This window comes from Bubalus kerabau, chromosome 13 (assembly GCF_029407905.1).
Source record: "Bubalus kerabau isolate K-KA32 ecotype Philippines breed swamp buffalo chromosome 13, PCC_UOA_SB_1v2, whole genome shotgun sequence".
Lineage (NCBI taxonomy): Eukaryota > Metazoa > Chordata > Mammalia > Artiodactyla > Bovidae > Bubalus > Bubalus kerabau.
Genome location: NC_073636.1, coordinates 2,462,338 through 2,485,187, shown reverse-complemented (window position 1 = coordinate 2,485,187; position 22,850 = coordinate 2,462,338). Strand labels below are relative to the sequence as shown.

The 22,850-nt window shown below is 45.1% G+C and overlaps 1 protein-coding gene across 7 annotated transcripts in view; it reads right to left on the bottom strand.

Annotated features, from left to right (window-relative positions):
• PLCB4 (phospholipase C beta 4) overlaps window positions 1-20,838 on the bottom strand; it is a 473,260-nt gene extending 452,422 nt beyond the window's left edge. For 4 of the 7 annotated variants that reach the window (XM_055543373.1, XM_055543368.1, XM_055543378.1 and 1 more), the window contains exon 1: window positions 20,229-20,383. The gene's annotated coding sequence lies outside the window, so the exon portion shown is untranslated. The other 3 variants (XM_055543369.1, XM_055543377.1, XM_055543372.1) reach the window with 2 other exon arrangements.
• Between the last annotated feature and the right edge of the window lie 2,012 nt (window positions 20,839-22,850).

The following is a 22,850-nucleotide window of genomic DNA, read 5'->3' as shown; positions in this document are numbered from 1 at the left end:
TGTGTTTTTTATCACTATTTTGACAGTTCTGTTTTCCTAAATATTATCAAGGTAATTTCTTTAAATAATTTATTTAACAGAATATGCGCTATATATTGTGCTAGGTGAATAAGGAAACAGAAAGAGGCAACCTCAGCCTGAGGAAGCTGTGCGGGGCAGTGGCGGGGGAGGGAACCTCAGCCTGAGGAAGCTGTGCGGGGTGGTGGGGGGCGGAGGGGAGGCAACCTCAGCCTAAGGAAGCTGTGCGGGGTGGTGGGGGGGTGGGGAGGCAACCTCAGCCTAAGGAAGCTGTGCGGGGTGGTGGGAGGCAACCTCAGCCTGAGGAAGCTGTGCGGGGTGGTGCGGGGCGGGGTGGTGCGGGGCGGAGGGGAGGCAACCTCAGCCTAAGGAAGCTGTGCGGGGTGGTGGGGGGGTGGGGAGGCAACCTCAGCCTGAGGAAGCTGTGCGGGGTGGTGGGAGGCAACCTCAGCCTGAGGAAGCTGTGCGGGGTGGTGCGGGGCGGGGTGGTGCGGGGCGTTGCGGGGGCGGTGGTGTAAGGCTGGGGCACTGGAAGTTAAACAAGTAAACAGAGCACAGTGTCATGAGTGCTATGGAGACAGCGTTCATAAAGAAAGAAACAGTGGGGTAATTCGAATCATTTAAATGATTTGGGTCTGTCATACTTTTATTTGTTTTGGTTTCTGTATCAGTGGGACTGCTTTCAGCTTCATGTAAAACAAACCTGACTATATTCGTTTGCTAGGGCTGTCATAACAACAAAATACCAGACTAGGTGTCTTAAACAACAGAAATTTATTTTTTAACAGTTCTGAAGGCTGGAAGTCCAAGACTGAGGGTTGTTTTCTCGGAGCGTTCCTTGGCGTGAAGACAGCCACCTCCTTGCTGAGTCCTCACAAGGCCTTGACTCTACAGGCAGGCACTTATCCCTGCCTTCTCTCCTGTGTCCTGATGTCTCTTCTTATAAGGACACAGTCAGATTGGATTAGGTCTAACAGCTTCATTTTAACCTTATTTATCTCTTTAAAGGCCTTATCTCCAAATACAGTCACATTCTGAGGTACCAAGGGGTGAGGCTTCAACCTATGAATTCTGGAGGGACACAGCTTAGCCCGTAACAGCCATCAGAGTGACTTAACCAGAGTCACTTATTTTTCTCAGGTAACAAGAAATTCACAAGGAAGTTGATCAGGGCCGGTAAAGCCACTCAAGGCATCCAGAAGCCGGGCATCTCCATTCCCTGTCCTGCCTCAGTGTACGGCTCTCATGGTCAAAACCACAAGGCAGAGGCTACAGGTGCCCAGGAAGGCAAAGAAAGAGCCAGGAGGAAGAAGCCTATCCCTCGCTGGTCTGAACCAGGCGAGCCATTCTGGCTGCAGGGGAAGCCAAAGAGGGCAGTACGTTTGAGTAAGCACATTGCTACACTGAACCAAAATAATCAGCTCCATCAGGAAGCAGGGAGAGACAGCTGTGTCCCATGCACCCCACTGACGCACGGGACACCTCACTGATGCCTGTGACGTACACAGGTGTCACACAGACCTGGGCTGACCTAAGGCTATCTGCACGCCAATCAACGTGTGACCGCGAATAAATAGTTTGCCAAGCATGGACCAGTAGGAATGGTACCCCCCCTGTGAAATCACTGAGAAAATGAAATACGGTTGCAGGAATCAGTCCAGGGCATACCACCTAAGCCCAAAGGACATTGAGTGTGAGGCCTGGTCTTTATGTGTCTTGGGAAATCACAAAATTCTAAAACATCACAGAGCCTTCCAGTCAAGACTCATAAACACCAAAGAACTATGTCCTTATTGTGTGACTTTCACGTATCCCAGTCCACAGCATAGCCAGAGAGCCTGCAATCTCGGACTTTCATGTGTGTATGTGTGTTTGTGTGTGTGTGTGCACGTGTGGCTTCCTTCTGATGGTCTTACACCTTCCATGTGAGTAGGAAGCACTGACTTACTAGCACTTGTGTTCCTTGCATGCTTTCAGGAATTTCTCTTGAGATATTCTAGACCAGAAACCTATTTAGCAGTGAGGTATACCTTCCAGGGAATTTATGCCTTCCCCTTTCCAACAAAGCTGGGAGAGCCTTATATGGAGGGGATGAAGAAGGAAAATGAAGTTGTGTGTTCGTGTGTGTGTGTGTGTGTGTTTGTATGATGACACACCTTAACTCCTATAACACAAGGTGTTTAGAAAATCTTTAAAGTAGATGAAAAAAGAGCACTACAATCCTATAAAAATGTCAATAACTACTAGTAAAAACAGCATAAAAGTTAGAAATGGTTTCTACTGGGATTGGTGTGGGGTAACAGGAGTGTAGACTGGACAAGGGAGTATAGTTTTACTAAAGCCTTTTAGTATCAGAATATTTCAGACTTGCATGCAAATACTAGATAAAAGTCAGGTATACATTATAACATCAAAATATATAACGGTCAGTTCAGTCGTTCAGTTATGTCCGACTCTTTGCAACCCCATGGACTGCAGCATGCCAGGCCTCTCTGTCCATCACCACCTCCCGGAGCTTGTTCAAACTCAGGTCGATCGAGTTGGTGATGCCATCCAACCATCTCATCCTCTGTCATCCCCATCTTCTCCTGCCTTCAATCTTTCCCAGCATCAGCGTCTTTTCCACTGAGTCAGTTCTTCACATCAGGTGGCCAAAGTATTGGAGTTTCAGCTTCAGCACCAGTTCTTCCAATGAATATTCAGGACTGATCTCCTTTAGGATGGACTGGTTGGATCTCCTTGCAGTCCAAGGGACTCACAAGAGTCTTCTCCAACACCACAGTTCAAAAGCATCAATTCTTTGGCGTTCAGCTTTCCTTATACTCCAACTCTCACATCCATATATGACAACTCGAAAAACCACAGCTTTAACTAGACAGACCTTTGTTGGCAAAGTAATGTCTCTGCTTTTCAATATGCTGTCTAGGTTGGTCATACCTTTTCTTCCAAGGAACAAGAATCTTTTAATTTCATGGCTGCAGTCACCATCTGCAGTGATTTTGGAGCCCAGAAAAATAAAGTCTGTCACTGTTTCCATTGTTTCCCCATCTATTTTCCATGAATTGATTGGACCAGATGCCATGATCTTAGTTTTCTGAATGTCGAGCTTTAAGCCAACTTTTTCACTCTCCTCTTTCACTTTCATCAAGAGGCTCTTTAGTTCTTCTTTGCTTTCTGTCATAAGGGTAGTATCATCTGCGTTTCTGAGGTTTTGATATTTCTCCTGGCAATTTTGATTTCAGCTTGTGCTTCATCCAGCCCGGAATTTCACATGATATACTCTGCATATAAGTTAAATAAGCAGGGTGACAATATACAACCTTGACATACTCCTTTCCCGATTTGGAACCAGCCTGTTGTTCCATGTCTAGTTTTAACTGTTGTTTCTTGACCTGCATATAGATTTGTCAGGAGGCAGGTCAGGTGGTCTGGTATTCCCATCTCTTGAAGAATTTTCCACAGTTTGTTGTGATCCACACAGTCAAGGGCTTTGGCATTGTCAATAAAGCAGAAGCTTTTTCGATCATCCAACAGATGTTGGCAATTTGATCTCTGGTTCCTCTGCCTTTTCTAAATCCAGCTTGAATATCTGGAAGTTCGTGGTTCATGTACTGTTGAAGCCTCGGTTGGAGAATTTTGAGCATTACTTTGCTAGCATGTGAGATGAGTGCAATTGTGTGGTAGTTTGAACATTCTTTGGCATAGCCTTTCTTTGGGATTGGAATGAAGACTGACCTTTTCCAGTCCTGTGGCCACTACTGAGTTTTCCAAATTTGCTGGCATACTGAGTACCGCACTTTCACAGCATCATCTGTTAGGATTTGAAATAGCTCAAGTGGAATTCCATCACCTCTTCTAGCTTTGTTCATAGTGATGCTTCCTAAGGCCCACTTGACTTCACCTTCCAGGATGTCTGGCTCTAGGCAAGTGATCACACCATCATGGTTATCTGGGTCATGAAGATCTTTTTTGAATAGTTCTTCTGTGTATTCTTGTCACGACTTCTTAATATCTTCTGCTTCTGTTAGGTCCATACCATTTCTGTCCTTTATTGTGTCCATCTATGCATGAAATGTTCCCTTGGTATCACTAATTGGTATAAATATATTTCAATTTTAAGCTTTTTAAGAAAGCTGGGAGAGGTTTGGTTTGGGGAAAAAGTAGAACATTTTCAGAGGTTTTAAAAATACATTTACTGCTCTGAATTGAGGAGTGGGTTCCTTCTGCTTGTCACTCTTGATGTAAAACCTGTTGGTCTGTTGCATTTACAAATTCAAGCTGAGAAAATAAAAACTAACATGTGACAGAATGGTACAGCAGAATTTGGTTCAAGCAGAGTCACTAACTTTCAGGATAGGTATTAATACCCAAATCATCTGAGCTTTTAAATTTCTTTCTTTTCCTCTGGTAGCTGCACAAGAAATTTCTGGTGTGTTTCTTGTGACAGATAAGAGAGGAACTTTACCCAGTTACTTTGAAACTGTTTCAAAGGGAATGAAAAATGGACAGAATGAGGCCAGACTTAAGGTTCTCGGAGGGCCTCACAGGTCCAAAAAGACTCTAAATAAAAGGAAATACTGTCTGTACTTCCAAACAGCTATCGTGAAAATTTCTCCCAGCAGCTGCAATCGCTAAACTACCATCCTTCTAAGTGTTGTTCTTCATGTAAATTTGAATAATCATATATATAATGATTAACATTGGAGTCGGAGAAGGCAATGGCACCCCACTCCAGTACTCTTGCCTGGAAAATCCCATGGACTAAGGAGCCTGGTAGGCTGCAGTCCATGGGGTCGCGAAGAGTCGGACATGACTGAACGACTTCGCTTTCACTTTTCACTTTCATGCGCTGGAGAAGGAAATGGCAACCCACTCCAGCGTTCTTGCTTGGAGAATCGCAGGGATGGGGGAGCCTGGTGGGCTGCCGTCTGTGGCGTCGCATAGAGTTGGACATGACTGAAGCAACTTAGCAGCAGCATTGGAGAAGGAAATGGCAACCCACTCCAGCACTCTTGCATGGAAAATTCCATGGATGGGGGAGCCTGGTAGGCTACAGTCCATGGGGTTGCAAAGAGTTGGACACAACTGAGCGACTTCACTTTCTTTATTTCTATAGTTCCTTTTGGAGGAACTATAGAAAGTGGCAGCCCACTCCGGTGTTCTTCCCTGGAGAATGCCATGGACGGAGGGGCCTGGTGGGCTGTGGTCTATGGGGTTGCAGAGAGTCGGACACGACTGGGTAACTAACACACACACACAATGATTAACATGCTTAGCCAGCAGTTTTCAACACCAAGTAAGACAGATTTGCTAAATCATAAAAAGATGTCAATTGTGAAGAAGAAACCTCACAAATACTACTGACACCACAGGCTTGGGGAGTGGGGGATGACTCTCCTCCTCAAGGAAGGGGGAAAAGTGTCCAAGTCTCACTTTTGGTCAGATCCCAACTGAAGTCCTGGGGCCTCCCTGGTGGTGCAGTGGTTAAGACTCCGCCCTTCCAGTGCAGGGGGTGCAGGTGTGACCCCTGATCGGGGAACTCACATCCCATATGCCACACAGTGCCGCCAAATTTCTTTTTAAAATACAGAAAAAAAAAACAAACAAAAAAACCCCAATGTCCTGAATAAAAAGTTCCCTCCTGATTTGGGAACTTTGGAAGACGCTCTCCTAAAAACAACATTCAGCAGGATATTTTCCTTCAATTCAGTAATGCTCTCTGGCTTTCTCTCTTTGGCACTAATACATTCACAGGTCATTTGGATAATAAAGTGCTATAATAAATATAAAGCATTTAAGATTACCAAGAGTCCCACTTTATAAAAATAATTTGATTAAATAAATGTTTTTTTCCTCAAAATTTCCAGCGAAGTTTGAAATAAGGAAACTTTTCTGATTCATGGTCTAACACACTATAAGCATAACTTGAACCAACTATAAAATGAACATAAAATGAACAAACTATAGTTTATACCCATCAGGAATAAGTGATAAACTATCTTCAGTGAAATGTCTCCTCTGGTTCTAGTATACCAAGAAATTAAAATATCCAAATCTGTTAGCAGAAATCACGGATGTAGACTTTTCAAGTTACTGATCATCTTTCCAAATGAATTGTTGTCCTATTTCTCAGCAACCAGTGTAAACAATAATGGAATGTGCTTACCTTCTATAATAAGTCTGCAGAAAACTTCAATTTATTAAATGTGGCACCTCTTCTGCTTATTCATCAGATGGCTTTCCTAACCCTGTCCAATCTGCAGACTTTGCAATAATAGCATTTTGTTATTCATTCACTGAAGAGTCTCTGATTTAGTTTCTAATACACAAGATTCTTCCCTTCCTCAAGAAAAGTCTTGCTGTGGCTAAAATGTGCAAACCATTCAGCAGGAGGACTGAGGACGGGGCCCTGGACCTAGAGCTGAAATCAAGGAACGCTTTGCAGAGGAGATGGCAACCTTGCGAGGTCTGTAAAGGCCTGTAGAATTCACCAGTTGAAGGAAGGGGTTTAACTGTAACGTGAGCACAAACACCGAGGCCAAAGACTTCACGTTCTTGGGATCTTAATCTAGCTCAGTATATTGACCCAAATAAAAGTCTTAAATTTCACTGCAGAGGTTTAGTTATGGATGGCTTGTGTTTGGCAAATTAGGGAAATAAAGTTAAGTCCTGAAAGCAATCGAGTACTGTTAAAGCATTTTAGAAGTAATCCTATAATAAGATTTACTGTGTGCGAATGACTTTAGCTGAGTACAGAGAGTGGAGTAAAGGGGCAAAAATATAAACTTATAAAGTAGCTATTTATTTGTCTCTCTTCCAGTGAACTGCAAACCCTGGAGGGCAGGAGCTGCAACTCATGCACTGTTACAGTGCGTGCGTGCATGCTAAGTTGCTTCAGTGGTGGCTGACTCTATGCGACCCTATGGACTGTAGCCCACCAGACTCCTCTGTCCACGGGGATTCTCCAGGCAAGAACACTGGAGTGGGCTGCCATGCCTTCCTCCAGACGCTGTAACAGTATGTGATACTCATTTAATAGCTAATAGAAAACATGAAAGATTGAATGAATATGAGAGAGGGCAATAGGGAACCTGATTAAAGGGTTATTGGAACAACTAAGCATGAACACTCAGGATATAAACTTAGGCAGCGTCAATAGGAATGGAGGAGTGGGCAGAAATGATCGTCTCAAATGACTGGCACCTGCTGGTCTCACAAAGATTCAGAACTTGAGATGAGGTGTAAGTCTGGAGTGAAGTTGAGGACTTCTGTTTGGGGCACACTGATGTGAAAGCAGCCACAAGACTTCAACGTCAAGATCTCCAGCAGACAATGGGATATAAGTGGAGCTCAGACAAGAAGTCAGGGACATGGGAGTCATTAGTGAATAACTCGGAGAAGGCAATGGCACCCCACTCCAGTACACTTGCTTGGAAAATCCCATGGACGGAGGAGCCTGTTAGGCTACAATCCATGGGGTCGCTAAGAGTCGGACACAACTGAGCGACTTCCCTTTCACTTTTCACTTTCATGCATTGGAGAAGGACATGGCAACCCACTCCAGTGTTCTTGCCTGGAGAATCCCAGGGACGGGGGAGCCTGGTGGGCTGCCATCTATGGGGTCGCACAGAGTCGGACATGACTGAAGTGACTTAGCATAGCATAGCATAGTGAATAACTGGTTGTAAAAAAGAAAAAGTAAAAGTGGATGAGTTATCGCATACAGAAAGAGTCTGTACAGTGATAAGAGTCGAGAGCAATGCAGAGAGCTCCAGAGAAGACCATTTTAAGGGCAGGGGGTGGTGGGAGAGATGATCAAGAAGACCTGCCTCTAATACATGGCCAAGCAAGGCCCGGAAATTGGGACTTGAGGAGTCTACAAGGTAAAGCAAAGAGAAACTCATCTAGTGCAGTTTCTCCAGAGTGAAGGGATGTGCCTTCCGCAGAGTCACCAAGCAGGGAATTTGCAAACCAGCAGCTGCTGGAAGCTACTGACTTGGTTTCTCACACCATCACACATGGAGGGAAGCAGAAGTGAACCTGACATTCCTTCTAGCACTCGGATTTTATGATTCTAATCAATTCACTGCTTGTTCATTGAGGACAAATACACAAACTAACACAGCCCAGAGCCGTCTTCACCTTTTCAGACAACAGTTCCAAGAAAATGAGGGAACAAATGAGCCTGAAGTCTCAGAGTCTTACGGCCACGCTGAACAAATGGGAAAATACAGCTTGTTCGTTGCTCCTCGGTGATGCTAATGATTCAGTTAAATTGACTTCTTTGAAGGAAAATTACTGTTAATAACCTTAATTTCCTTCTCGTCTTTTTCCCCAGGTACCTGACATTTTTAGATAAAATATTTTCATAAAATATTAAAAGCAAAGGAATTACATCTTAGGTATCCAACTCCATGTTATTTGTGGACTTCATGAATCCCTTCTGTGTCTCCTGCCTATAGCCTACACTTTTCAGACACTTTTCAGATAAACACATAAAGTTTCCCATTGTGCTCATTTCCCAAGAAACACAAGCCATTCCAAATGAACTTTAAAAAAAAAAAAAAAATGCTATTTTTAACTGTTACTCTAAGGCCCACCGTGTATCTTAGTGGTATCTGCCATGTGACGTTTCAGAACGTTCCTGACTTCTATTTAAATCTAGTCATTGTGGCTGGTTTTCTTTTCTTTGGCCACAAAGCCAGACCATGGGCCTTCCAACCTGGCCGAACCTCCAGACGAGCAGGTGTGTAGAAGGTGCAGCCTGCCTGCCCAGACCACTGGCCTTCCTTGTCACCCGTCTCTCCCCTCTTGCCCTCTGGGGTCCATCTGCACCAGCCAGCCGGCTGATGGAATGCTCCAGCCGGAGGTCCGAGGGCAGGAGGAGAGTGATGCAGGCATTTATTCCCCCGCCTTCTCCCTGCAGGGACATGACAGGTCCTCTACCGCAGGACGCAGCTCCTGGAGAACAGTCCCTCTTGCCCTTCACTTGGAGCAGGCAAGCTCCCCACAGTGCTAAGTCCCTCTGTGGCTCTCACTCTGGTGTGGCTGTGTTCCCTACACCTGCCCACACCTTCTAAAGGCACGGGTTTTCCATACCCTTACAAAGCCTTTCTCAAAGGACCCAGTCCACACGTTCCATCTGTTCCCCAGCAGGCCCTGAATGACACAAGGTGAAGAGGGGCCAGGAGGGGCCCTCCACTGTGACTGCCACAGGTACTATTAAAGGAAATCGCCTGTGAACTTAAAATGCTGTAACATTTCCAGAAGCAAAATCTAGTACAGACATTCCTGAACACCCAAGGTTTTAATGCCAAGGAAATATAATTGAATCCTACCATGTTTCTACAATTCATTGCATGCTATAAAAATAAACACGCAGAAAGCATGCAATCAGAATCCCAATGTCATTGCCAACCTCACCAGAATTTTTCTTAAAAATGGGTATCTGGAGAAACAGACAAAAAAAACCCCAATAATTTCATTTCCTGCTATTTATCTACATCAAGATTTACTTACCCTGATAATATGATACTTGAGGATGATTCCAATCTTTTAAGGGATGTCATAAAATTCTAAATATCAACAGATAATTCACTTCATAGCATTGAAAACAACTATAATTACTGAAGTTAAAACTTCTCAAAAAACTTGAGAATCAGTGACCTAGATTTTCTGTATTTTTTCCAATCTCTCTCTAAATAAAAATGCAGTGTAGCTTTTAACTTATATGGTCCTCTGTCTATATATTATTTCCAAATACCATGGAAATTAAGTTCAGGTATCTATTAAATAATAAAACTCAATAAAATAGATTTATCTCTGAATCTTGTAATTCTAGAATTAGAAAGTAGAAGGTAAAAAATATTCTTAAATAATTAAGTATTTGAAAGTCTAAAGATATAAATACACCTGGATAGAATTTTTAGCCATGAAATTAATTTGATTTTCCCAAGTCAATATCAATCTTTGCTGGCTGTGCAGTATCTCAGTTTTTTTAATGTACATTCAAGGGTGTTTATGATACGTCCTGGGTCTGAAGAATCTAAAGTTTTACAGCTAATCAAATTGATCAGAACATAGATTTTCAACTCAGATTCTACTCAAGCTTTCTCTTTACTAACAAGTTTTTAAATTGGCTGCTTGTTGCTGTTGTTTAGTTGCTAAACAGGCAAGAATACTGTAGTGAATTGCCATTTCCTTCTCCAGAGGATATTCCCAACCCAGGAATTGAACCCATGTCTCCTGTACTGAAGGCAGATTCTTTACCGCTGAGCCACCAATTGTTGAAGTCCCTAAATCGTATCTGACTCTTTTGTGATCCCATGGACTGTAGCCCACTGGGCTTCTCTGTCCAAGGATTTCCCAGGCAAGAATGCTGGAATAGATTGCCATTTCCCTTCTCGAGGGGACCTTCTTGATCCAGGGATTGAACCTGCATCTCCTGCACTGGCAGACAGATACTGTACCAGTGAGCCCCCAGAGAAGTCTTTAAATTGACCTATGAATTGGTAAATTCTTTTTTGATTATTATATTTTCAAGAAATTTAAGGACATAGACTACTTCTAAAGTCCTTTCCTGGTATACTGTATATAACTGAGGTCTGACTGAACTACTAAAGCAATGAAATGATATTGCTTTAGTTAAAGACCATATTCATAATATGAGGGGACACAAGATAGAAATTTCATGGGGACCTTCCTTAAAGGCAATGCAACAGTGCACTCTCAAAATGTAAACATGCACACCCTTTGGGCCAAAGACTTAGTGACTCAACAGCAACAACCGACAAGAAATTCTAGCACGTGTGCATGAAGACATAGGCACAAAGATCTTCATTTTTTCAGTTTGCAACAGTGAGAACAGGAGAATGGTTACATAAAACATGGTACTTCCATAGTTCATTGATGGTACTACCAGAATTTATGTAATGTTAGAAAGAAAAAATAAAACTAGTATACTGATATGAAACGATCACCACAATGAACACTTAAGTGGCAAGTAAGCAAGTTGTAGAAAAACTTACACATCATGATCCAGTTTAAAAGCATGTGTATATACTTATATGGAGAAGGCAGTGGCACCCCACTCCAGTACTCTTGCCTGGAAAATCCCATGGACGGAGGAGCCTGGAGGGCTGCAGTCCATGTGGTCGCTGAGGGTCGGGGACACGACTGAGCGACTTCACTTTCACTTTTCACTTTCATGCATTGGAGAAGGAAATGGCAACCCACTCCAATGTTCTTGCCTGGAGAATCCCAGGGACGGGGGAGCCTGGTGGGCTGCCGTCTATGGGGTCACACAGAGTCGGACACGACTGAAGTGACTTAGCAGTAGCAGTATATATATATATATATATATATATATATATGCACAGAAAAAGGAGAGGAGATGCTCTAAGCTGCTGCTGATGGTTATATCTGGGTATGTGTATAGGTGGGAGAGGGTATTTTATATTTTGTTTCTGCATTTCCTTTCTGCAATATCACTTCAATTGGAACATGTTAATGTATCACATCCATCATTTTAAAAGCCAATGAAAACCAAAAATTAACAGAAATTCTAAGGGGGGCTTCAGTGATCGATCCAGTGATGGCGCATGAGCAGATGTCCTAGTTCAAAGAACTTCCTTCTCATCTGATCCAATGGAATTCCTCCTTTAAGACCCAAAAGGAAGAGGAGAGCTATTAAGTAGATTGCATGTTGAAATTCTGTGACGTGCAGAAACAGGTCTTCATTCTGCGCATCCAGGACAAACCCAACACCACCCAACAGCAGGCAGACATGTTTGTGACTGGTTAGAGTTCAGATCAGTGATGCAGGCAAGAGACCTCCTTGTCCCCATGGATGAAGTCCCCACTTCTGCACTAAATGGTTCTTATTTTCAAGGAGCCCCATGAAGTAGGAAGGAAAGTCATGTCCTGCCTCCCACAACCCTGAAGACTTACTAACATCTTAGAAAAATGAGCAAGGGGAAAAACACGGAAGAAATTCAGAATCCAAAACGAATGTCCACTAGAAATAAATGGCTATAACCACCTTTGTAAGAAATTCAATCATGGGGGAAAAGCACAAATAAAGAAGGAACCATGCTCACTTAATAAAGACTCTAGTTCACAGGGCTGACAAAAGGCTGGAAGTGGGAGCTCAGACAGCCATTTTGCCTTTTTGCATTTCTTTTTCTTGGGGATGGTCTTGATCACCGCCTCCTGTACACTGTTACGAACCTCCATCCACAGTTCTTCAGGCACTCTATCAGATCTAATCCCTTGAATCTATTTTTCACTTCCCCTGTATAATTGTAAGGGATTTGATTTAGGTCATACCTGAATGGCTTCCCTGGTGGCTCAGACGGTAAAGCGTCTGTCTACAACACGGGAGACCAGGGTTCGATCCCTGGGTTGGGAAGATCCCCCGGACAAGGAAATGGCAATCCACTCCAGTACTATTGCCTGGAAAATCCCATGGACAGAGGAGCCTGGTAGGCTACAGTCCATGGGGTCACAAAGTGTTGGACACGACTGAGCGATTTCACTTTCATTTTCACTTTCATACCTGAATGGTCTAGTGGTTTTCCCTGGATCATACGATGGTTTAATTTCTAGTTTTGTTTGGCCACCCTACAAGCTGACATGTTTATTTTTACTTTAATTATTTCTAAAGGTTTTATAATTATATTTCAGGCTTAAAAGAAATCTGGATTTCATGCTTCCCCTGAAAACAGAGAGGTGCTGGCAACCATGAGCCCCATACCTGCCTGGCAGAAATCTGAAGACCTGCCCCCCAGGGAAGGCCAGGACAGAGCTCCTGATACACATGTACCCCACCAGCACCGTCTAAGAGCGTAAGCTTACCCCGGGCAGCCCCATGATGCTCACCTGGCCCTCAAAGGAATCAGAGTGGGTCACATCTGCTTGAAACCTGAGGAACCTCACCCAGGAAAAGCTGGTCCTTCAGAAAACTAATTTAACTTTTAGGCTACCCTACAGCAGCATTTGGTAACATCCCTCTCAGATTTCCAGCCCATATATCAACTTCCTATTTCAATTCCACGGTCACAGTCACAGCAGGGTTGCCAGAAGCTTCTGTCATACCTCAACCTGGTCCCTTAAAATAGTGTTCACAAAATTTGTTATTGTAGCAAACCTTTCAGCCACATGTACTTGCATGGCAGGTAACATAGCACAGCAGTTAGAAGTTTGAGTTCTGGTGTCAGTCTGCCTGGGTTTGACTTCTCATCTCTAACTCCCTGAAGTGAATAACTCTCAGCTTCACTTTCCCCACATGTAAAACAGATACTTTTAGGAGCTTCCATAAAAAGCTGTGGGGAGGGTTAAATTAAGTGGCATATTTGGGGACTTTCCTGGTGATCCAGCAATCAACACTTCGCCTTCTAATGCAGGGCATGCGGGCTTGATCCCTGGTTAGGGAGCTAAGTAAGAGTCCACCTGCCTGGCAGCCAAAAGGCCAAGAAAACAAAACAGAAACAATATTGTAACAAATTCAATAAAGCATTTTATTTTTTTTAAGCGGCACATTTTTAGTGTTCAGTCAACATCTGTGGTTTTGTTACTGTTGCCATCAGTGTTCCTGACGCTGAAGCCCATGGGCAAGCAAAAGTCACACACGCCCCCTAAACCCCACAGATCTCCAGATTATCGTGGTGGATGCCTCGCTCCTCCCAGGCCTCACTGGCTTCATAGTCTTTCTTCAAAGCCTGGCTGGGAGACGCAGATGCCCTGGGGGTCGCGTCCTGCTCACAGAGTTCTATTTCATAGCCCGCAGGTCACAGAACGTCAAGGAGGTTAGGGCTGAGTTACTGTGAGGCCCCTCTGTCCAACTGCAGTGGCGGGATTAGGTAAACCCAGAGGAGGACTTGGCATTCACACAGTGGCCCTAAAAGGTGACCCGAACTTCCTCACTAGCAGACGGGGCAGGACGAGTGTCCCTTTCCAGAAGTTTTATATGAACTGGCACAGCCTGCTTTGCATGGATAAGTCACTGGCATTTGCCCCAGTGGAGGAGGAGAATGCGGGAGTGAGGAGGAATACTAGCAGTGTTAACAGAAAAAGCACCAAGAGCAGTTGCAGCAAAAGCAGCAGTAACACAACACCCAACATCATCCAAGCTGCACAGCCATGTACTTTTGCCCTGTAAGCGATTCTCCTCATTTACAGACGTGGTCACGGAGGCTCAGAGTGAACGCTAAGTGTCACAGAGTTCACACATGTCATACATAGTCTGGATCTGAGCGCAGGTCCACCTGATTCCAACACTTTAAAGTCACAGAAACTTCACACTGTTGAAAGTAAATGAAGTACAAAGGAAAACAATTACCTGTAAGTATATTTATCAAAGGGCTTCCCAGATGGTGCTAGTGCTAAAGAACTTGCCTGCCAATGCAGGAGACATAAAAGATGCGGGTTCAATCCCTGGGTGGGGAAGAGTCCCTGGAGGAGGGCATGGCCACACACTCCAATATTCTTGTCTGGAGAATCCCATGGACACAGGAGCCTGGAAGGCTACAGTCCATGGGGTCTCAAGGAGTTGGACATGACTGAAGTGACTTAGCACACACATACTTATCAAAAAATATTTTAAAGGCTCACATAGTATGTACTTCCTTTTCAAGCCATTAAATGCCAAGACTCATCGAAGGCTCCAATAGCTGCCTTAACTGTCAACTGGAAGAAAGTGAAAATAAAGATGTATTTGCGAGCTCATCCATCACAGGGTGTCCTGCAGTGAAGAGCTCCAGTCCTGGGAGAGACAACAAGATGCCAAGTGTGACTCCACCGGCCTGTGACCTGCTCTCTCCAGAGGAGCTGCTCACAATTAAGTTTCCTGAGTGACTGTCTTCCTCCTGTTTTGAGCAAATGGCTACTTCGTTCACATCAGGGAGCCGACAACCTCCTCTAATTGTTCAGGAGGAGAAGAACCTTTAAGAAGGGCAATGTATCATAAAGCAGTGATCTGCATGCCCCCAGGGTGGCTCGGTGGCCAGAGGTGAAATTTCAAAGGATCCAGGCCCTGAAGGAGACTCAAGGGGATAAGATAACACTATCTTACAGTCATGTGGTACACAACCTTCTCAGGTTTTCCAGGCAGTAGGCAAAAGGGTGTGCAGAGAAAATCATCTTCTGATTGATGTCCCTTTCATCTACTTTGATTCCAAAAAGAAAAGGAAAGAAAAAGTAGATGGGAGTTCACACAGAGAAAATAAAACCTCTACTGGCCCTTCATCCTCTGGAATATAAGAATCTCCCAGCTGATACGTAAAAAGTCTCAAGACTGCTTTCATCCACCCTGTGAACTTGATTTACACCTTCAGCATCAGAAAAGTATCCAAAGAGATGAGCTTCTAACCAGAGTTTTGGAAAGTGGGATTTAGGTGGGTGGGCGGGGGGAGAGGGACGTAGTTGTTCAACTGATCAAAATGGGGTGATTTTTACAAACAGGCTTCAAACTCCTCACTCATCTACTTAGTGATGCATTTTCACCCAACTCACCTTCTCCTTGGGGTGAAGTAAACCCATTTATATATCTGAAGAGCTACAGAAGCCCAGCTTCTGAATGTGCCAAAATCTGTATCATTCTAAGTGTCAACTCAAATTGGCACTTGCTAAGAGTATTGCCAATGACTGAACAACAAAGGGATTTACCATCTGCCTCTAGGGAGATTGACCCCTGTGCTGCTATCGCTACTGACATTCTACAGCCTCTGAGGAGTTCAGGGTGGAGTGAGGCACTCTGTGCTCCAGGGAATCTGTGGCATAGGTCTTTAGGAGGTCTTAGGAACAGATTTTATGATCTCAATCCTTGAATCTCCTCGTTTCTAGAGAATCACTAAATCCCTTCATGGTGACATCAGATCCTCATGACTAGCAAAAAAAACTTTTTATAAAATGAGTGCCTCATGGTATGGAACTCCCCCTTCACCAGAACCTTATATAATGACCTTCCCTCAATGCCACTTTGGGGCAGGCTCTCAGAGCATCTGAGGTGCTGCCTCCCGTCCTACGGTCCTCACTTTGCCCCAAATACAACTTAACTCGCAACTCTCAAGTTGTTCAATTTTTAGTTGACATAAGACGTGTTGACTTAAAAAACAATCAGAACCTAAAAGTTGAGAGTTCTTTTATACAGTGGGAATTTTTATTTATCCCTTCAAGCCAGGGATACAGCAGCATCTTAAGTGTTTTTGTCAATTCCTTGGAAGAAAAGCCATGACCAACATAGACAGCATATTAAAAAGCAGAGACATTACTTTGCCAACTAACGCCCATCTAGTTGAAGCTACGGTTTTTCCAGTAGTCATGTATGGATGTGAGAGTTGGACTATAAAGAAAGCTGAGCGCTGAAGAATTGATGCTTTTGAACTGTGGTGTTGGAAAAGACTCTTGAGAGTCCCTTGGACTGCAAGGAGATCCAACCAGTTAATCCTAAAGGAAATCAGTCCAAATATTCATTGGAAGGACTGATGTTGAAGCTGAAACTCCAATACTTAGGCCACCTGATGTGAAGAACTGACTCATTGGAAAAGATCCTGATGCTGAGAAAGACTGAAGGCAGGAGGAGAAGGGGATGGCAGAGGATGAGATGATTGGATGGCGTCACCAACTCAATGGACGTGAGTCTGAGTAAATTCCGGGAGTTGGTAAAGGACAGGGAAGCCTGGCATGCTGCAATCCATGGGGTTGTAAAGAGTCAGACAAGACTGAGCAACTGAACTGAGCTGAAAGAAAACCAGATATCTCAAGTTAAGGAATTTAGCAATTGTCTACTTCAGAAGTAAGTCTGGACTTACTGAAATCATTCCTTTCATATGCGTCTCGGCTTTCTGGGGCCAATATCCTGTATTTTCCACATCCTGAGTTCCTCAGGGCTCCCCTATTGGGAGTGACTGCAGCCTAATGGCTACTGATCACAGGGATTCTTCTTCCTGAGTGCCCTGGAAGCTGGAATCACTGAGGACTGTGGCATCCTTGTTTATTGATATGGCAGGAAATATTCCAATCCTCAGGCACAACTAGATAAGTAATATTACACCTTGAGGAAGTAGTTCTACTTTCAAGGAGAAGGCTTGATCGAAAGAGAAACTATGAAACAGAAAAATAAATATTAAGGAATGAAAGGTAGGCCCACACAGGGCGATTACAGTTCCTGAATAGTACAGAGAAATAGAAAAATGCAGCGTGGACAGTATTGAGAATTGGACAGTATCCTCACAGACAGTAAAGCCACGGAGACTCGGCGATGAAGACAGGTATTGATTTTCTCATAGGTAGGTAAGTCTTTCTGACAGACACTGAAAAGGCCCACAAGTTCACATTATAAGGGGAAAAGCAACCATTTTAGAAACGTCAGTCTGGACACGAAATACCAACTGTGATCATTAAAGCTTCTCCACTAGTCCTTGACCTCATTCTGCATATCAAACACACAAGTTCTTGGTTTTACAGGACTCACTGTGATAGACGACAGCTTACTAAAAACCTGTGCCATTCGTGCTAATAAACATGTTGTTTCATCCGTACTTTACAACTGGTCAAAAACAAAGAAAACTGAGTCATGATCTGCTCAATAAGCTTAAATACTTGAGCTTACTGTTAAAGACATTTGTGGAGAATATGCAAAATACATAAACTTTCTTTCCTGTGACTATATTACATAAGAACTGTGATCACAAAGATAAATTTTCTTCACAACATACGGTTTTTAAAGCAAAAAACAACCTTGGCACCTAACTACTAATGTATATATTTTTTTAAGTCCACGGATATAATTAATAGAATGAATGAATTTGATAATTTAAGCTTGCCAGCTACACCTGAAAGTTTGGGGAAGAAAATGCAGATGCTAAACCCAGAAACAGGCTTATTGATCACATCTTTTCACAAATTGGCATGCCATGTGATGGGTTCAAGGAAAATATCAGTGCTAAAGCTCAATTATACCTCAATTTTAACTTGCAAGGTGGGTTAGAGCTGAATATTAGTCAAGCTTCAGTCATTGTATCCATTCTTAATAAAAACCCCAAAGTGGATTTTGGTAGTATCCTAGGAAAATACCATATTCATTTGGATTGCCAAATGTAACTGTCCCACGTTGCTAAAATCAGCAGTACGCACTAATCTAAAGGTGTTGGATTTGCTCTTTAAGAGAGACAAAATAGGAGGGCCAAAATACTGGCTAAATCCCCACTTGGGGGATAAAACATTTCAAAGAGGTGATACAGATTTAAAAATCCATTTCTGCAAAATCATTCTGGTAACCCTGAATATTTTTTAAACTTTCCTGTTTCACCATCTCATAAGGCAAAAACACAGCTTCTTAAGATTCCAGGGCACAGAAGTAGTTTAACATCAATCACATTGTTCAGGCACACCAATATAAAACTTGCAAAAGAGTATTTTAGAACAAAGCTCTCTGTGTGGGTGTGCATTTGCAAAATAAAGGTAGCATTATCCTGACACATATTCATGTATACCTAGTGATCAAATAGAGTCTTGGAAATTTTGTTTTGACAGTTACTTGTAGAATAGCATTTTCATTGATTAATTCAGAGCTAGGTAGTGATATCATCAAAGCTAAATCAAAACTAAGTTGGAATGGTTGAGTAATAATGCAATTAGAGGAAAACGTAATTCGTAATCGAATATGAGGTACCTTCACATATGTTACAATACATTTCATGCAAAGGGTTAGCACTTACAGCAGCAAGTCTCATGTCCATAAAAATGCCAATTCAAAAACAAATGTTATTCTCTTTAAAAAGTGAATTTTTATGAAAACAGGTGTTCTCCCAAGATGGCATCATTTTTTAAACGTCAAAAGGAAGATGACATAATAGATTAAAATACTAGCTGAAAAATATGCAAGACTGTCCTATCAAAACACAACATTTTAGATTACATAACACGGATAAGGCAGATTAAATCACATGGCCCTGCCCAGATAAATTTTTGTTCTTCTACCCGATTTCAATAACTTAGGCCACTGAAGTTTAAAGCAAACAAAATATTCGGTTCTTGCTTCAAGCATATATTTTTGAATATTTATGAGTCTCGAAAAGAGTCTCGAAAAAACTAGATGGATAAAGTTAAGATTTTACACACACATACAGATAAAATATGACTTTTTATGAAGAACACGGTTCCTCAGACACTTAGTTAACTGCCCAGGTAAAGTCACCAGTTGCTTCTACTGGTCAGTTTATGAATCTGATTTCTCTTTAAAGGGGAAACTTTATCTCTGTATTAGATATTATACAGCTAAAGTCTGAATGACATTATCGCCAATGAAATAATTATTTAAACATAATTAAACAGAATTATTAGATTATCTCTATACACCCATAACTTAATTTACAGGCCACCATGTATCACATTTTCAGTAAAAATCCAAGGATCTTTCATGGATGTTTTGGCCAAAATTAAATTTCAAACATGTGCTTTAGAACAAGAAGTAGAATCACCTCAAAAGTTTTAGAGAAAAAGTCAGACATCTCTCAAACACATGCACATTTATGAAACTATAATGTGCATTTGCATTTTTCTCCAGAAAAAAAAAATGATAGTTTTATGATTCTAGATAAAGTTGCACTGAAACACACTGGGAAACTGAAGGATTCAGTATTTTCATACTTCCGTAGCAGAACTGCCTACAAAGTCCACAGGGAGAACAGTACTACGTAGGGTCTAATCAGTTAAGAAAAAGGCAACTTTAAAATTCTGAAGACACTTTTAGTCTCCATCTTTTGTATTATCTCAGGAAGCTGGAACACTGCCCCCAAGGAGTGCCGCCCTATCAGTGCTGTTTTAAGTGGAAATGGTCAATCATACCTATTATTTCCCCAGAAGAGGTAAGGCGAGCCACACGCATACACATTTACATGCGTTGCACCGTGCCAACTATTTCCAACCGAAATAATCATATACACGTCGAGCCGAGCTATTTCCAGCCAGAAGCAGCGAATGTCTGGATAGAGTCTAAGGAAACCCAGCGAGCGATGACTGCAGAGGGAGGGGCGGCCGCGCGGACCCCCAGCTCTCGCGCGCTCCGGGCGGCCGGCACCGCACGGGCTCCGGGGCAGGGCATCTGGGTGCGCGCGCGCGCGTCCGGGACGCACCCGCCGGGAACAAACAAGCCCCGCGGGCCCAGGCGGGCGGGAGCATCCTCGGGCGGGACTCGGAAAGCCTTCTCCTACCTGTCACTTTGCCCGGAGCTGCTGCCGGAGATGCGGCCGCGGCCGCCGCCTGGAGACCCAGTGGGTGCGCGCGCGGGGGTGCGCGCGTGTGTGTGTGAGCTCCTGTGTGCGGTGCGGCTCACTAGCTGCTCCCCGCGTCACCAGTCCCTCCACCCCGGACCGCGCCGGCCGGCGAGCCCGCCCCTCGCCCGCCCCGCCCCCGCCCCTGCCCCTGCCTCCCCGGAGCGGTCCTCACCTCCATGAGGGGCCCGGGTCTCAGCGGGCGCCCCCGGCCAAGCCGCCGGGCCGTGCCGGCCTGCTGCGCCCGTCCGCCGGCTCGGCGCGCCCCGGCCCCGGGCCCCGCCGCCCCTAGCGGCCAGCCGCTCTCTCCTGGCTCAGCCCCCGAGTCTCCCTCTACGTCCTCGCCTCCCGGCTCCGGATCCCGAGCCGTCGCCTCGCAGCCCCAACCTGCCCGGGCTACGGAGCATGCCCAGTGCGGCGCGCCCGGCCGGCTGGGGGTGGGCAGGGGCCGGGCCGGCCGCGATCCCGCGGGGCAGGGAGGGGGCCGGCGGGCGCGGGGCGCCCTTGCGCTGGGGGCCTGGGGCCGGCCGGGTGGAGGGCTTCGCCCGGAAACGGTGGGTGGGGCGTCCGGGAAGCCGCCCCGCGGCGGACTCTGCGGGGTCTTCCCGGTCGACCCCGGTGCTCCCGGCGCCGCCAGGCAGGCCTGGTGCCGGGTCGAGGGGCACCCAGGGTGGCGCCTCCCGAGCAGCACCTGTGAGGAGTCGGGGGCATCCCGGAGGGAGACGGGCCGTGAGCCCGGGCCGGGGGTAGGAGGTTAAAAGAGCGGAGAGGGATCAGATCCGGCGACAGCTGACGACCCACAGTTGTTGGCGGGGGTAGGGGTGTTTATTTGTTTATATTTTGTTTAAGAAACACCTCAGGAGCTTACAATGCTTCAGGCACTGTCCTAAACGGTTTTTATTCCTGGAATCCTTGAAACAATCTTCCAAAGCAAATATTCCTCTCTCTCCCTCCCACCCCGCCCCCTGCCCCGGAGTCTTAAACTGAGGCACCGAAAGATAAAGTGGTTCCAAAAAGTCTTCCCCCAAGTGCAACCCAGGGACGCAACCACCCCCGCCCCCGCCCCAGACGTCGGTCCCCGAGATGCTGGGGCGTAAGCTCGCCTCGGGCCCCAGGTGACTCCGAGTCACCCACACTAAAGGGGTTACACGGCGCTCCTTCCAGCATCACCCTTTGTGTGGACCCTCACAACTCGCGGCTCCAGGACTCCCTCCCGGGAGGACTCTCCTCCCTGAGGCCACTCCGCCTCCTTCTCCGGCCGGCGGCCACCAAAACCCGGAGACGTGGCACCTGCGCACTGGGGACCGGGCAGCACTCGCGGCCGCACTGGGCATGCTCAGCCCGGGAGCGGGTCCCGCTGGCCGGGGACAGAGAGCGAGCCTGGCAGCCCCTCCGGGCTGAGGGGTGAGAGCAGGATGTGGGCGCGAACCATAGCCAGGCCTCGAGGACGAGAGGCGACTGCAGACCCGAAAGGCTTGTTCCCCTGGCACAGCCTGACCTCTTGCAGGCAGAGCTGAGAGGAGGGTAATCACAAGTTTACCAACTGGGCATCTTTCAGCGGGAGGGGGCGGAGGGTCCGCTAACAACTCCTGCTAAAACCCTAAACTGCAGTTTGAGCTGGGCCCTAAGAAAAGCTAGAAGCCGCCGAGCCTGTCTGCATGTTGAGCAAGCCCAGAAAAATAGCCTAGACTGAGTTTCCCTGGGAGACAGGAGAAAGCTGTGGGACTTTTCCCTGTTGGAGGTCTTCACGATGTGGTGATCCTGAGTGACACCGGGGCGCTGGTAGCTCTCCTCAAGCTGTAATGTGCCCCCGAGTCACCTGGAGAACTTGTCAAAGTGCAGATTCTGACTCAGGAGGTGTGGGGTGGGACTGCAGATTCTGTGTTTTAAGGGCTCCCACAAGGTGATGTTGCTGGCCCTCAGATCAGACTTTGAGGTTGGGTCAGAATTTTAGTCATGTTCTGTATTTTATATTTAACTAAGATTTAGAAAAGCTAAGCAGTTTGCCCCAGCCAACTGCTCACACAGCCGGTACGTAGTGTAGTTAATTTCAAACCCAGTTCTGGAGGACTTCCTGTTTAAGTTGCTGTATTCTCCGCATATCACCCGTTGACAGGTGAGCTAGAAGATGTCATCTGTGTGTCCTGATTGTGTTAACAATGGAACTTAATTTAGTACACAGTTCTCCCAAATATAGTGTATCAGTTAGCCCTTGCGGTGTATAAACTACACAGAAACTTAGTGGCCTAAAGTAACAACCATTCCACAGAATCAGCAGAGCAGCTGTCTGCTGTTGTCTCTGGTTCCACTCAGGCAGATGGAGACATGTGGAGTTTGAAGCATTGTCTCACTGGCTAAGATGACAGGGTGTTTTCTCCATATGGTGAGATCCTGGTTCCCAAGAGCAAGCCCCAGTTTAAAATAACATTTCATATCTACGTTTCCTAACGTCCTATTCACTAAGAAAGTCACATGGTCATGTGCAGAATCCAAGAATGGAAAAAGGGTGCACTTTAGTTTTTGATAGGAGGAGAGAAAAATAGAAAGGTTTTATTTTATGGT